Raw genomic sequence first — 15535 nt, forward strand, 5'->3', positions numbered from 1 at the left:
GCAACAATGTACCACCCTAAGTCCATCGCTAAGTGCTTTTCGGTAAGTGCTTTTCGGTAAGTGCTTTTCGCCGGCACGATAGGGGGGCTGGTAGGGAAAAGGGGTGGGGGAGAGTAACGGTAGGGGCCCCAGTACACTGCTTTGCCCGGGGGCCCATAATGCTGTAAAAACGGCCCTGCCTCAAATCTTTACATACTTAGGAAATCTGCACGGAGCATTGAAGGGCACAAAACTCCAAGACTGTTGTTTACGATCGTTCAATATGATTGATCCTTCTACGTCCTTCGAAATGGCCGTGGGGAACGAAGGGTCTCGACCCGAAACGCCGCCCATTCCTTCTCTCCAGAGATGCTGCCTGACCTGCTGAGCAGTTCTGTTCTGTGCTGCGCGCCACCCGTTTTCGATGTTGTTTCAACTACCTCTCTTGACAGCTCGTTCCATATACCATATATGTGCGAAAACGTTGACCCTAGGATTCCCTTTAAATCTCCCCATCTCACCTTAAACCTGGTAACCCCACTAGTTCTAGATTGCCCAACAATGGGATAAAGACTGTTCATTCACCCTTTCGATGCCCCTCGTGATTTTATATGCCTCTATATTATCTCTCCTCAACGTTTTGCGCTCCAAGAAATAGTCCCCGGTCTATCCAACTTGGCCCAAATTATTCCTCTTAAATATTCTCTACGTGCTTTCCATTTAAGGGCGCCTTACCGAAATCAGATTGATCAAAAACTAAACATAACACGTCAAGCAAGAACTCGCCAACGCGTTCTCCAGCTGCAGCAGAATGTGTAGGAAAAAACTGCAGATGTTGGTTTAAAGCGAAGGTAGACACAAAATGCTGGAGTAACTCAGCGGGTCAAGGCAGCATCTCTGGAGAGAAGGAATTGGGTGATGTTTCGTGTCGAGACCCTTCTTCAGACTGATGTCAGGGGGGCGGGACAAAGGAAGGATATAGGTGGAGACAGGAAGATAGAGGGAGAACTGGGAAGGGGAGGGGAAGAGAGGAACAGAGGAACTATCTAAAGTTGGAGAAGTCAATGTTCATACCGCTGGGCTGCAAGCTGCCCAAGCGAAATATGAGGTGCTGTTCCTCCAATTTCCGGTGGGCCTCACTATGGCACTGGAGGAAGCCTATGACAGAAAGGTCAGACTGGGAGTGGGAGGGGGAGTTGAAGTGCTCAGCCACCGGGAGATCAGGTTGGTTAAGGCAGACTGAGCGAAGGTGTTGAGCGAAACGATCGCCGAGCCAGCGTTTGGTTTCGCCGATGCAAAGAAGTTGACATCTAGAGCAGCGTATACAATAGATGAGGTTGGAGGAGGTGCAGGTGAACCTCTGTCTCACCTGGAAAGACTGTTTGGGTCCTTGGATGGAGTTGACGGGGGAGGTAAAGGGACAGGTGTTGCATCTCCTGCGGTTGCAGGGGAAAGTGCCCGGGGATGGGGTGGTTTGGGTTACACATTCCTTCTCTCCTGAGATGCTGCTATCTGTAGTCAGAGCAGTCAATGCTCATACCGCTGGGGTGTAAGCTGCCCAAGCGAAATATGAGGTGTTGTTCCTCCAATTTGCGCTGGGCCGCACTCTACACTTTCCTGTGACTCTACGACCTAGGACATGGTAATTTCCCAATGTCTCCCAGATTTGACGAGGGTCGTTTAGTTGGAACTTTTTCTCTCTCTCTCTCTCTCTCCCTCTCCCTCTCCCTCTCCCTCTCCCTCTCCCTCCCTCTCCCCCTTCCTCTCCCCCTTCCTCTCCCTCTCCCCCTCCCTCCCCCCCTTCCTCTCCCTCTCCCCCTCCCTCCCCCTCCCCCCCTCTCCCTCTCCCCCTCCCCCTCCCTCCCCCTCCCTCCCTCCCTCCCTCCCTCCCTTCCTCTCTCCCTCTCTCCCTCCCTCCCTCTCTCCCTCTCTCTCTCCCTCTCTCTCTCTCTCTCTCCCTCTCTCTCTCTCTCCCTCTCTCTCTCTCTCTCTCTCTCTCTCTCTCTTGTCGCACCTGCCCACCAGTATATATATATATATATTATATATTAAGGCTTCCGGCATCTATAGATTGCTGCTCGTCCATCATTCCTCCCTTCTGGTTTATCCCCTTCCTTGCCCACCGTTAGAACATTCCCAGCATGGGATGTGCTGCGTTGTTCGTGGTTTTTTGTTGTTGTTATATTATTGGTTAAAGAGAAGGACCAACCAATAGACAATATGTGCAGGACTAGTCCATCCGGCCCTTCGCGCCAGCACCGCCATTCACTGTGATCATGGCTGATCATCCATAATCAGTACCACATTCCTCCCTTTTCCCCATGCCCCCTGACTCCACTATCTGTAAGAGCTCTATCTAATTATCTCTTGAAAGCATCCAGGGAATTGGCCTCCACTGCCTTCTGAGGCAGAGAATTCCACATATTCACAACTCTCTGGCCGAAAAGGTTCTTCCTCATCTCCGTTCTAAATGGCCTACCCCTTATTCTTAAACTGTGGCTTATTCTTAAACAGAATTGAAGAGACAACATATGAAAGATCAACCCGTGATGAAGGTGTTTTCATGCCGTTTTTAATAGAGATTCGAAGTAAACACACTGGGGGGTTGGGAGGTGATGATTGTTATTGAACTTCGTGGCATCTTGCTGTACTTCCTGCAGACTAAGTACAAGCATCGTTTGTGATTCCCGGATAGAGTGGATGCGGAGAGGATGTTTCCACCAGCGGGAGAGTCCAGGGCCAGACGCCATGGCCTCAGAATAAAAGGACGTACCATTGGGAAGGAGACGAGGAGGAATTTCTTCAGCCAGAGGGCGGCGAATCTGTGGAATTCATTGCCACAGGCGCCTGTGGTGGCCAAGTCAATGGATCTTTTCTTTCTAAGGCATAGATTGATAGATACCTAATTACTAAAGGTGTCAGAGGCCACGAGGAGCAAGCAGGAGAACGGGGTTGAGAGGGAAAGATAGATCAGCCATGATTGGATGGTGGAGTAGAATTGATGGGCCGAATGGCCTAATTCAGCTCCTATGAACCTATGGTGCCTTGGCCTCGTGGATAACTTATTTAGGGTCAATTTAGAGTTGAGCTCAATATATATTCGTGCGCAGAAGTCAGGAGGTATCGTCAAAGCCGGGACATGATACGAATGAGACGAACAATTGGGCCACAGTCCAATTAGATTTGAAGTCCCAAATGTATACCCTCTTCTGGACTCTTAAATTTGGGTAGCAGATTAATGTACAGGGCACGGGCAAGGGGTGAAAAATTAAATGGTTCGACCAAGATACAGGCACTGACATTAACAATTTGACATTGACATTAACACATTGCATTTGCAATTCTTTGATGTCGATACAAAAGGAAGTGGTCACATAACGTAACAGGCGAGTCCATTTTGGTTTATCTCCCCCCCCCCCCCCCCCCATCCCCCCCTTTGCCCATGCCTGCCTGTAAGTTAATGAAGGTGTGGAAAACTTGAAAGGCAGGCTACTACAGAGGCAAGACCTGGGTGCTCAACGCCAATACAGTTTGGACTGGCAAATCTTCAGCGGCTCGGAGCTCTCCCCGTGGCCACTCAAGCAGGGGCTGAAGAAAGGGTAGAGTTTCTCAGTGAAAAGGTCGGTGAAGGTGTGGAGGTGGGACATGTTGTCCGCGTTGTAGAACGACACCTGGCCGCCCTCGTAGTCCAGGTACACCCCGATCTTCCTGGGCTTGGCGCCCGGGCGGAGGCGGGTGCCGGGCAGAGAGCCAGCTTTGTAATCGTTGCCGTTCCTGAGCCAGACGATCCAGTAGCCGGCCTGCGGGACGGCGGTGATATCCCCTTTCCTGTTGACGGACTCCTTCACCACCCCGACGTCCCACTCCGTGCTCTCACCCACCCCTATCTCCCAGTAGTGCCTCCCCGACACGAATCCTTCCGAGCCCAGAACACAGAGAGAGGGATTGAACCTCTCTGGGGTGTCGGGTAGTTGCTGTTGCTTGTTGGCGTAGCACACGCTGGTCAGGTCGTCCGAGACGATTAACCAAGAGTGCGCCGTCTTCGGGTTCAACTTCACGGAAGCCGGGACTGATGCAGAATGTGGGAGAGAGAGAGAGAGCAAAAAAAACACAACAGGGAATAAATATTGGCCTTCGTAACAAGAGGAGTTGAGTATAGGAGCAAAGAGGTCCTTCTACAGTTGTACCGGGCCCTGGTGAGACCGCACCTGGAGTACTGTGTGCAGTTTTGGTCTCCAGATTTGAGGAAGGATATTCTTGCTATTGAGGGCATGCAGTGTAGGTTCACTAGGTTGATTTCCCGGAATGCGGGACTGTGGTATGTTGAAAGGCTGGATCAATTAGACTTGTATACACTGGAATTTAGAAGGATGAGGGGGGATCTTATTGAAACATAAGATAATCAGGGGATTGGACACATTAGAGGCAGGAAACATGTTCCCAATGTTGGGGGAGTCCAGAACAAGGGGCCACAGTTTAAGAATAAGGGGTAGGCCATTTAGAACGGAGATGAGGAAGAACTTTTTCAGTCAGAGAGTGGTGAAGGTGTGGAATTCTCTGCCTTAGAAGGCAGTGGAGGCCAATTCGTTGGATGCTTTCAAGAGAGAGCTGGATAGAGCTCTTAAGGATAGCGGAGTGAGGGGTATGGGGAGAAGGCAGGAACGGGGTACTGATTGAGAGTGATCAGCCATGATCGCATTGAATGGCGGTGCTGGCTCAAAGGGCTGAATGGCCTACTCCTGCACCTATTGTCTATTGTCTATTGAACGGTTGAAAGTTACGCACTGCAGTTGGTGGTGTGTCAGAAGGAACTGCAGATGCAGGTTTAAACCGAAGAGAGACACAAAATGTTGGAGTAACTCAGCGGGGCGGGCAGCATCTCTGGAGAGAAGGAAAGGGTGACGTTTCGGGTCGAGACCCTCCTTCCCTCGACGCGAAAAGTCAGCCATGATCACATTGAATGGCGGTGCTGGCTCGAAGGGCCGAATGGCCTCCTCCTGCACCTATTGTCTATTATTATCTAATAGACAATTGACAATTTTTAGATTTAGATTTGGAGATACAGCGCGGAAACAGGCCCTTCGGCCCACCGAGTCCGCGCCGCCCAGCGATCCCCGCACATTACACATTAACACTATCCTACACACACTAGGGACAATTTTTTACATTTTACCCAGTCAATTAACCTACATACCTGCACGTCTTTGGAAATTAGGTGCAGGAGTAGGCCATTCGGCCCTTCACCGCCATTCAATATGATCATGGCTGCTCATCCAACTCAGTATCCCGTACCTGCCTTCCATCCATACCCCCTGATCCTTTTAGCCACAAGGGCCACATCTAACTCCCTCTTGAATATAGCCAATGTACTGGCCTCAACTACCTTCTGTGGCAGAGAATTCCACAGATTCACCACTCTCTGTGTGAAAAAAAACTTTCTCAGGACCTTCGTGCCGTTCTTACCCACGCCGGGCAACATGTCCCAGCTACACTAGTCCCACCTGCCTGCGTTTGGTCCATATCCCCCCAAACCTGTCCTTTCCATGTACCTGTCCAACTGCTTCTTAAACGTTGGGATAGTCCCAGCCTCAACTACCTCCTCTGGCAGCTTGTTCCATACACCCACCACCTTTTGTGCGAAAACGTTACCCCTCAGATTCCTATTAAATCGTTTCCCCTTCACCTTAATTCTCTGTCCTCTGGTCGCCGATACACCTACCCTGGGCAAGAGACTCTGTGCATCTACCCGATCTATTCCTCTCATCATTATATACGTCTCTAGAATACTGCCCCTCATCCTCCTGCGCTCCAAGAAACAGAGTCCCAGCCTACTCAACCTCTGCCTATAGCTCTGACCCTCTAACCCTGGCAACATCCTCGTAAACCTTCTCTGCGCCCTATCAATCTTGACAACTTTTCAATACCACGGTGCCCAGAGCTGAACACAATACTCTAAATGCGGCCTTACCAACGCCTTTTACAACTGCAACATGACCTTCCAACTTTTATACTCAATACTCTGACTGACGAAAGACAATGTGCCAATGTCCTTTTTGACCACCCGATCTACCTTCAGTGACCTATGCACCTGCGCTCCTAGATCCGCAGCTGGCCATTTGATCAAGATCCCACAGCAATATTTCTCAACCATCTTCACTGTCTGCAAAACCACCCACTTTCGTATCATCTGCAAGCTTGCTAGTCAGACGTAAAGCCCACCGTTTGACCTGTTTTTACAAAATGTTAAATGGTCAGCTCGACATAGATTACCACATCTACACCAAACCCAAACCTATCAGGTGTAGACGAGGGCATTCCATTCAATTTGAGATACCAGCTATCAAGACAAATGTGTATAGCAATTCATTTTCCCCTCGCACAATTAACGCATGGAATAGTCTTCACCCTACTATAGTTCCTCAACCAGACGCAACTACATTAAAGGCAGCTCTTATTCTCCAAGAAGCCCTTCTTGCTAAAGTCCATACCCCGCCACCTCCAGTTTAAATTCCATTTGGAATATTTTGGAGGACCAAGAACCAAGTCTTGCTGTGCATCTTCTCAATAGACAATAGACAATAGGTGCAGGAATAGGCCATTCGGCCCCTCGAGTCAGCACCGCCATTCAATGTGATCATGGCTGATCATTCTCAATCAGTACCCCGTTCCTGCCTTCTCCCCATACCCCCTGACTCCGCTATCCTTAAGAGCTCTATCTAGCTCTCTCTTGAATGCATTCAGAGAATTGGCCTCCACTGCCTTCTGAGGCAGAGAATTCCACAGATTCACAACTCTCTATCTAGCTCTCTCTTGAATGCTTTCAGAGAATTGGCCTCCACTGCCTTCTGAGGCAGAGAATTCCACAGATCACACCCAAACCATTGACATAGACGACAAACAGTAACGGGCCCAGCACCGGACCCCGAGGCACACCACTGGGTCACTGGTCAAATGGAGAAGGCAGGAACGGGGTACTGATTGAGAATGATCAGCCATGATCACATTGAATGGCGGTGCTGGCTCGAGGGGCCGAATGGCCTACTCCTGCACCTATTGTCACATGGAATCCGCCCCCTGCTTCCTAAAAACCTCCTCCTTCCAGTGAATTATTGATATTACCTGCAGTTTTAGTTTATTACGCCCCAACTGTTGGCAGCAAATTGTGAATACTGATTTTTTTAAAACAAGACTTTTAGTTATCACCGTCGGACAATTCAATGGTAACAATTTTCTTCTTCGCTATCCAACCCAAGAACACAGAACACTGACTGTCTCTCAACACAACTTGCTTCGTCTGCACTTGCTTCGTAACTGTTACATTTTAACCAGCTGTAACATCCTATATGTACATACAACTGATTTAAAGAGCACGTAACAATGTATTTGAAAGTGCGATGAGCGCGATTTGAAAGTACACGCTGTTCTAAAATAATGGATGATTAAAAAACAAACACCCATTCTTATGTGTGGGGTCTTTTCAATAACCAATACCAAATCCGTCTTAAGACAGGCACAAAATGCTGGAGTAACTCAGCGGGTCAGGCAGCATCTGGGGAGAACATGGATAGGTAACGTTTCGCAGAGTGCTGGAGTAACTCAGCGGGTCAGGCAGCATCTGGGGAGAACATGGGTAGGTAACGTTTCGCAGAGTGCTGGAGTAACTCAGCGGGTCAGGCAGCATCTGTGGAGAACATCGACAGGTGACGTTTCAGAGTGCAGGAGTAACTCAGCGGGTCAGGCAGCATCTGTGGAGAACATGGATAGGTGATATTTCACAGAGTGCCGGAGTAACTCAGCGGGTCAGGCAGCATCTCCGGAGAAAATGGATAGATGACGTTTGGGGTCGGGGCCCTTCTTCAGACTGGGGTTAGGTATAACCCATCAGAATGGAATTACTTGTGCAGGAAGGAACTGCAGATGCCGGTTAGAAGATAGACACAAAACGCTAGAGTAACTCGGCGGGCCAGACAGCATCTCTGGAGGCGGGTCTCATGTCCGAAGAAGGGTCTCGACCCAAAACGTCACCTGTTCGGAAGGAATGGGTGATGTTTCCGGTCGAGACCCTTCTTTCTACTGAGAGCCTGAGGAGAGGGAGGCATAGAGATACGGGAGGGTAAGGTGTGAAAACGAGAGATCAAAGGGGACGCAGTTCAAGGAAATGCGGAATGGATCATTGTTAACTGAGGGGAAGGTGATTCTGAGGCACAAAATTAGTAAACATTTCAGGGACAGTTTCTTCCCAGCTGTTATCAGGCAACTGTAACGTCCATTCATCAGCCGGAGAAGTAGAAGTCTCCTCAACTTCAATGGAGATCTTTGAACTATGTTTTCGTTCTCACCTTCCACCCCATCAGCCAGTGTATCCAACAAATCATCTACCAACATTTCCGTCACCTACAACGGGACCCCACCACTGGCCACATCTTCCCATCCCCTCCCCTATCTGCGTTCTGCAGAGACCGTTCCCTCCGTAACTCCCTGGTCCACTCGCCCCTTCCTCCCCAAACCACCCCATCCCCGGGCACTTTCCCCTGCAACTGCAGGAGATGCAACACCTGTCCCTTTACCTCCTCCCTCAACTCCATCCAAGGACCCAAACAGTCTTTCCAGGTGAGACAGAGGTTCACCTGCACCTCCTCCAACCTCATCTATTGTATCCGCTGCTTCAGATGTCAACTTATTTACATCGGCGAAACCAAATGCAGGCTCGGCGATCTCTTCGCTCAACACCTTCGCTCAGTCCACCTTAACCAACCTGATCTCCCGGTGGCTGAGCACTTCAACTCCCCCTCCGACTCCCAGTCTGACCTTTCTGTCATGGGCCTCCTCCAGTGCCATAGTGAGGCCCACCGGAAATTGGAGGAACAGCACCTCATATTTCGCTTGGGCAGCTTGCAGCCCAGTGGTATGAACATTGACTTCTCCAACTTTAGATAATTCCTCTCTCCCTCTCTTCCCCTCCTCCTTCCCAGTTCTCCCTCTGTCTTCCTGTCTCCACCTATATCCTTCCTTTGTCCCGCCCTCTGATATCAGTCTGAAGAAGGGTCTCGACCCGAAACGTCACCCATTCATTCCTTCTCTCCTGAGATGCTGCCTGACCTGCTGAGTTACTCCAGCATTTTGTGAATAAATACCTTCGATTTGTACCAGCATCTGCAGTTATTTTCTTACACTCTTTGAACTATGTTTAATAGGTACTACGGACAGTATAGACGTGGTGGGCCAAAGGGCCTGTGCGTTGATTGCGTGGACACGGGTAAGAGAGAATACATAGTAGGTCTCTCACAAGGTGAGATGCTTTCGGCCATTTCCTTCCAGGCAGCGTACTGTAAAGGTCCTCGAAATATCCCCAGAGGTAGTCGATCGATCGCCAACAATAGTTGCCCAGGGTCCTCGCTGGCAAAAGACAGATGATGCATGTTACGTTCAGTGTGCGATCGCAATTAAAATGCCGCAGGCGGTGTGTGAACCGCGAGAGTCTCGGCGAACAGCGCCACGTACCTGATCTGCTCATCCGCTTGGTCCTGAAACGAGAAGAGAAAGAGTTAAGTTCAGGCTGGGAGGTTGATTGGGGGAGAAGGGAACCCTGCTGTGCAGATAGAAAACAGTGTTATAAAGCACGCCTCCAACTTCCACAGGAGCATCGGGGAGGCAAATCATCTCTCCCATTTCTCATCGCCTTGTCACCAGATTCCTAATACAACACACCTAAACTCGGCCCAAATAACCATCCTGCACACACATGCTCATTTCACAACTCACGCTGCCTCGGCAAGTCCAGCAACATAATAGACAATAGACAATAGGTGCAGGAGGAGGCCATTCGGCCCTTCGAGCCAGCACCGCCATTCAATGTGATCATGGCTGATCATTCTCAATCAGTACCCCGTTCCTGCCTTCTCCCCATACCCCCTGACTCCACTATCCTTAAGAGCTCTATCTAGCTCTCTCTTGAATGCATTCCGAGAATTGGCATCCACTGCCTTCTGAGGCAGAGAATTCCACAGATTCACAACTCTCTGACTGAAAAAGTTTTTCCTCATTTCAGTTCTAAATGGCCTACCCCTTATTCTTAAACTGTGGCCCCTTGTTCTGGACTCCCCCAACATTGGGAACATGTTTCCTGCCTCTAACGTGTCCAACCCCTTAATAATCTTATACGTTTCGATAAGATCTCCTCTCATCCTTCTAAATTCCAGTGCATACAAGCCTAGTCGCTCCAGTCTTTCAACATATGATAGTCCCGCCATTCCGGGAATTAACCTCGTAAACCTACTGTACGCCCTCAATAGCAAGAATATCCTTCCTCAAATTTGGAGACCAAAACTGCACACAGTACTCCAGGTGCGGTCTCACTAGGGCCCTGTACAACTGCAGAAGGACCTCTTTGCTCCTATACTCAACTCCTCTTGTTATGAAGGCCAACATTCCATTGGCTTTCTTCACTGCCTGCTGTACCTGCATGCTTCCTTTCCGTGACTGATGCACTAGGACACACAGATCTCGTTGTACGTCCCCTTTTCCAAACTTGACACCATTCAGATAATACTCTGCCTTCCTATTCTAACCACCAAAGTGGATAAGCTCACATTTATCCACATTAAACTGCAAGGGTTCATTGTGTAGCTGTCCGAGCAAACCTGCAACTAATCTCACAGGAGGGAGGGGCCGTTCGTTCTTGAAAGTGAATATACCAGAGATATGGACCTGGGACAGTGTAAAGCAGAACATAGGTGGCAAGGCCAAAATGGTGCCATACGTGGATAGGAAACGATGGTGAAATATAAATTTCGAGCAACTGTTAAATGGTAACGTGCGAACACCGGTGAAATGTGGCGTTCCACACTCTCTCGGTGTAATCTACACGTGTAGGAAGGAACTGCAGATACTGGTTTAAACCGCAGATAGACATTAAAAGCTGGAGTAACTCAACGGGTCTGGCAGCACCTCTGGAGAAAAGGAATAGGCGACGTTTCGGGTCGAGACCCTTCTTCAGAGTGAGCGTTAGGGGAAAGAGAAACAATAGACCATAGACAATAGGTGCAGGAGGAGGCCATTCGGCCCTTCGAGCCAGCACTGCCATTCAATGTGATCATGTCTGATCATTCTCAATCAGTACCCCGTTCCTTCCTTCTCCCCATACCCCCTGACTCCGCTATCCTTAAGAGCTTGATCTAGCTCCCTCTTGGAAGCATTCAGAGAATTGGCCTCCACTGCCTTCTGAGGCAGAGAATTCCACAGATTCACAACTCTCTGACTGAAAAAGTTTTTCCTCATCTCCATTCTAAATGGCCTACCCCTTATTCTTAAACTGTGGCCCCTTGTTCCGGACTCCCCCAACATTGGGAACATGTTTCCTGCCTCTAACGTGTCCAACCCCTTAATAATCTTATACGTTTCGATAAGATCTCCTCTCATCCTTCTAAATTCCAGTGTATACAAGCCTAGTCGCTCCAGTCTTTCAACATATGATAGTCCCGCCATTCCGGGAATTAACCTAGTTAACCTACGCTGCACGCCCTCAATAGCAAGAATATCCTTCCTCAAATTTGGAGACCAAAACTGCACACAGTACTCCAGGTGCGGTCTCACTCGGGCCCTGTTCAACTGCAGAAGGACCTCTTTGCTCCTATACACAACTACTCTTGTTATGAAGGCCAACATTCCATTGGCTTTCTTCACTACCTGCTGTACCTGCATGCTTCCTTTCAGTGACTGATGCACTAGGACACCCAGATCTCGTTGTACGTCCCCTGTTCCTAACTTGACACCATTCAGATAATACTCTGCCTTCCTATTCTTACCACCAATGTGGATAACCTCACACTTATCCACATTAAACTGCATCTGCCTTGCATCCGCCCACTCACACAACCTGTCCAAGTCACCCTGCAACCTCATAGCATCTTCCTCACAGTTCACACTACCACCCAGCTTTGTATCATCTGCAAATTTGCTAATGGTACTTTTAATCCCTTCATCCAAGTCAAGTCATTAATAATCAGGGCCATCTTAACGCATGGGCCTGATGGGCACTTGCCCGGGGGCCCACGAGCATAGGGGCCCCATGCTGGTCTGTGTATGTTAAGTGACTTGCAATAAATAAATACTACTTTAAAAATGTAGGTTCAATAAGTGCTTTTTTTCGCAACATTTTCGGTCACTAAGTGCTTCTCACAGCGATCTGTAGGTGCTTTTCGCAACAATGTACCACCCTAAGTCCATCGCTAAGTGCTTTTCGGTAAGTGCTTTTCGGTAAGTGCTTTTCGCCGGCACGATAGGGGGGCTGGTAGGAAAAGGGGTGGGGGAGAGTAACGGTAGGGGCCCCAGTACACTGCTTTGCCCGGGGGCCCATAATGCTGTAAAAACGGCCCTGCCTCAAATCTTTACATACTTAGGAAATCTGCACGGAGCATTGAAGGGCACAAAACTCCAAGACTGTTGTTTACGATCGTTCAATATGATTGATCCTTCTACGTCCTTCGAAATGGCCGTGGGGAACGAAGGGTCTCGACCCGAAACGCCGCCCATTCCTTCTCTCCAGAGATGCTGCCTGACCTGCTGAGCAGTTCTGTTCTGTGCTGCGCGCCACCCGTTTTCGATGTTGTTTCAACTACCTCTCTTGACAGCTCGTTCCATATACCATATATGTGCGAAAACGTTGACCCTAGGATTCCCTTTAAATCTCCCCATCTCACCTTAAACCTGGTAACCCCACTAGTTCTAGATTGCCCAACAATGGGATAAAGACTGTTCATTCACCCTTTCGATGCCCCTCGTGATTTTATATGCCTCTATATTATCTCTCCTCAACGTTTTGCGCTCCAAGAAATAGTCCCCGGTCTATCCAACTTGGCCCAAATTATTCCTCTTAAATATTCTCTACGTGCTTTCCATTTAAGGGCGCCTTACCGAAATCAGATTGATCAAAAACTATACATAACACGTCAAGCAAGAACTCGCCAACGCGTTCTCCAGCTGCAGCAGAATGTGTAGGAAAAAACTGCAGATGTTGGTTTAAAGCGAAGGTAGACACAAAATGCTGGAGTAACTCAGCGGGTCAAGGCAGCATCTCTGGAGAGAAGGAATTGGGTGATGTTTCGTGTCGAGACCCTTCTTCAGACTGATGTCAGGGGGGCGGGACAAAGGAAGGATATAGGTGGAGACAGGAAGATAGAGGGAGAACTGGGAAGGGGAGGGGAAGAGAGGAACAGAGGAACTATCTAAAGTTGGAGAAGTCAATGTTCATACCGCTGGGCTGCAAGCTGCCCAAGCGAAATATGAGGTGCTGTTCCTCCAATTTCCGGTGAGCCTCACTATGGCACTGGAGGAAGCCTATGACAGAAAGGTCAGACTGGGAGTGGGAGGGGGAGTTGAAGTGCTCAGCCACCGGGAGATCAGGTTGGTTAAGGCAGACTGAGCGAAGGTGTTGAGCGAAACGATCGCCGAGCCAGCGTTTGGTTTCGCCGATGTAAAGAAGTTGACATCTAGAGCAGCGTATACAATAGATGAGGTTGGAGGAGGTGCAGGTGAACCTCTGTCTCACCTGGAAAGACTGTTTGGGTCCTTGGATGGAGTTGACGGGGGAGGTAAAGGGACAGGTGTTGCATCTCCTGCGGTTGCAGGGGAAAGTGCCCGGGGATGGGGGTGGTTTGGGTTACACATTCCTTCTCTCCTGAGATGCTGCTATCTGTAGTCAGAGCAGTCAATGCTCATTACCGCTGGGGTGTAAGCTGCCCAAGCGAAATATGAGGTGTTGTTCCTCCAATTTGCGCTGGGCCGCACTCTACACTTTCCTGTGACTCTACGACCTAGGACATGGTAATTTCCCAATGTCTCCCAGATTTGACGAGGGTCGTTTAGTTGGAACTTTTTCTCTCTCTCTCTCTCTCTCTCCCTCTCCCTCTCCCTCTCCCTCCCCCTCCCTCTCCCCCCTTCCTCTCCCTCTCCCCCTCCCTCCCCCTCCCTCTCCCCCTCTCCCTCCTCCCCCCTCCCCCTCCCTCCCCCTCCCTCCCTCCCTCCCTCCCTCCCTCCCTCCCTCTCTCCCTCTCTCCCTCTCTCCCTCTCTCTCTCCCTCTCTCTCTCTCTCTCTCCCTCTCTCTCTCTCTCCCTCTCTCTCTCTCTCTCTCTCTCTCTCTCTTGTCGCACCTGCCCACCAGTATATATATATATTATATATTAAGGCTTCCGGCATCTATAGATTGCTGCTCGTCCATCATTCCTCCCTTCTGGTTTATCCCTTTCCTTGCCCACCGTTAGAACATTCCCAGCATGGGATGTGCTGCGTTGTTCGTGGTTTTTTGTTGTTGTTGTATTATTGGTTAAAGAGAAGGACCAACCAATAGACAATAGACAATAGGTGCAGGACTAGTCCATCCGGCCCTTCGCGCCAGCACTGCCATTCACTGTGATCATGGCTGATCATCCATAATCAGTACCACATTCCTCCCTTCTCCCCATGCCCCCTGACTCCACTATCTGTAAGAGCTCTATCTAATTCTCTCTTGAAAGCATCCAGGGAATTGGCCTCCACTGCCTTCTGAGGCAGAGAATTCCACAGATTCACAACTCTCTGGCCGAAAAGGTTCTTCCTCATCTCCGTTCTAAATGGCCGACCCTTTATTCTTAAACTGTGGCTTATTCTTAAACCCCTTATTCTTAAACAGAATTGAAGAGACAACATATGAAAGATCAACCCGTGATGAAGGTATTTTCATGCCGTTTTTAATAGAGATTCGAAGTAAACACACTGGGGGTTGGGAGGTGATGATTGTTATTGAACTTCGTGGCATCTCCTTGCTGTACTTCCTGCAGACTAAGTACAAGCATCGTTTGTGATTCCCGGATAGAGTGGATGCGGAGAGGATGTTTCCACCAGCGGGAGAGTCCAGGACCAGACGCCATGGCCTCAGAATAAAAGGACGCACCATTGGGAAGGAGACGAGGAGGAATTTCTTCAGCCAGAGGGCGGCGAATCTGTGGAATTCATTGCCACAGGCGCCTGTGGTGGCCAAGTCAATGGATCTTTTCTTTCTAAGGCATAGATTGATAGATTCCTAATTACTAAAGGTGTCAGAGGCCATGAGGAGCAAGCAGAAGAACGGGGTTGAGGGGGAAAGGTAGATCAGCCATGATTGGATGGCGGGGTAGACTTGATGGGCCGAATGGCCTAATTCAGCTCGCATGAACCGGTGCCTTGGCCTCGTGGATAACTTATTTAGGGTCAATTTAGAGTTGAGCTCAAGATCTATGCGTGCGCAGAAGTCAGGAGGTATCGTCAAAGCCGGGACATGATACGAATGAGACGAACAATTGGGCCACAGTCCAATTACATTTGAAGTCCCAAATGTATACCCTCTTCTGGACTCTTAAATTTGGGTAGCAGATTAATGTACAGGGCACGGGCAAGGGGTGAAAAATTAAATGGTTCGACCAAGATACAGGCACTGACATTAACAATTTGACATTGACATTAACACATTGCATTTGCAATTCTTTGATGTCGATACAAAAGGAAGTGGTCACATAACGTAACAGGCGAGTCCATTTTGGTTTA

The 15535-nt window shown here is 49.2% G+C and overlaps 1 pseudogene; it reads right to left on the reverse strand.

Moving 5' to 3' along the window:
- Positions 1 to 3494: 3494 nt before the first annotated feature.
- On the reverse strand, positions 3495 to 15526 carry LOC144602810 (zinc-binding protein A33 pseudogene; annotated as a pseudogene).
- Positions 15527 to 15535: the final 9 nt, after the last annotated feature.

The sequence above is a fragment of the Rhinoraja longicauda genome, chromosome 19 (genome assembly GCF_053455715.1).
Source record: "Rhinoraja longicauda isolate Sanriku21f chromosome 19, sRhiLon1.1, whole genome shotgun sequence".
Lineage (NCBI taxonomy): Eukaryota > Metazoa > Chordata > Chondrichthyes > Rajiformes > Arhynchobatidae > Rhinoraja > Rhinoraja longicauda.